Genomic DNA, 1,531 nt, shown 5'->3' with positions numbered 1-1,531 from the left:
GGCAAGCATTGAATATTTTTGTCAGGCTGGATATGATTTCTGGAGGAAGGCTCCGCACCATTGGCCAGGTGACTCCTGAGGGGCCGGGGGCTCGCCGCGGAGTGTGCCTGAGCAACCTGGCGACATCTTCCTCCTCAATGGGTGTGATGAGAGGGTGTTGTGGGTCTAGTCGTGTTAAGTGTATAATGTTATGTGGTAGTGTGTTTGCTAGGTTTTGGCGCACAATATCGGTGATATGGTGTATGTGGGCAATACTGGGCTCATGAAGAGGGAGAGGGTGTGGTTGGAAGGAGTTACGCCAGTGTGTCTGGAAGGTGTTGGTGACCTGGTCTGGGTTGGTGACTCGATCACCGTTCACTAGGAGGTACTCGAATCTTTCCCGCTGGCTTCCCTTTAGCTTGTGCACCATGTGCCAGAACTGAGTAGGGTTTCTACAGCGAGCTCCGTCCATACGGGAGACTAGAGTCCTCCAGTGAGCGCTGTGATCATCCTGTAGGCTATTTAGTATGTGTGTGCGAAGGGTGCATAGGTCTCTGTAGATGGGAATGAGGCTGTTCATGTTTTTTAAAAAGCGTGTTCTGTAGCACACTAGTAGTCGTTGTGTTTTTATGGAGGGTCTGAAGTCTATGTGAATTGTGTGTTGTTTCTTTGGGGTGTGTCTGTTGGCTGATGTCAGGATGTCACTGTGTAGTTTCGCTAGGGCGCTGTCTATTTCTGTATATGGTTGGCCTTCGAGCTGTGTTGGTCGGTGTAGATCTGTAAGTGTTTCCCTGAATCCCTCCCAATCGGCGGAGCGGTAGTCGGGGACAGGTGGGGATGGGATAGATATGGGGTTGGAGGATATTTTTAGGATTATGGGAACGTGGTCTGAACCACAGAGGGGTCCTTGGGAGATGTGGTGGTGGAAAGGTAGGGACTGCCGATTGGAGAGAATGAGATCCGGCCTGCCATTCCCATTGTGGGTATAGCAGGTAGGAAAGTCAGGACCAAGGAAACGGAGGCGTTTTAGTTGTGTGAGTTGCAGAAGTTCGTGTCCGTGTTGGTTGTTCTTGTTATGTCGAAATGCTGTGTGACTGGCATTAAGGTCTGCCAGTATGTAGACTGGTAGGTTTGTGTGGTTGAAGAGATTGTTGAGGCTGGTGAGAGGGAGCCCAGTATCCGGTCTGCTGTACGTTGTGGCGATTAGAAATTGCCCGTGTTGTGTTTCGATCTTGGTGGCCAGGAAGTGAGCTGAAGGCCAGTCGGTTATGTGGATGTGTTTGATGGTACATTTTACCATGATAGCTACGCCATCATGGCGCGTACCTGTTGTGTAGCGTGTGTTGTATCCGTAAAGTTTGATGGGTTTAAGAGGTGTGCCTGTGTGGTTGAGAAGGACGATGTCTGGATCGATAGATCGAATTGCTTCTGAGATAAGGTGTCTGTTATTCCAGAAACCGCGACAGTTTAGTTGTACTACTGTGATCATTGTTGAGTGTGTTAGGTGTTTTTCCTACCCCTTAATGCGGTTCGTGTAGATGGGGGTGAAGGT

Source organism: Scylla paramamosain, unplaced genomic scaffold, assembly GCF_035594125.1.
Source record: "Scylla paramamosain isolate STU-SP2022 unplaced genomic scaffold, ASM3559412v1 Contig100, whole genome shotgun sequence".
NCBI lineage: Eukaryota > Metazoa > Arthropoda > Malacostraca > Decapoda > Portunidae > Scylla > Scylla paramamosain.
The sequence above is the reverse complement of the archived record's forward strand: the minus strand, read 5'-3'. Positions refer to the sequence as shown.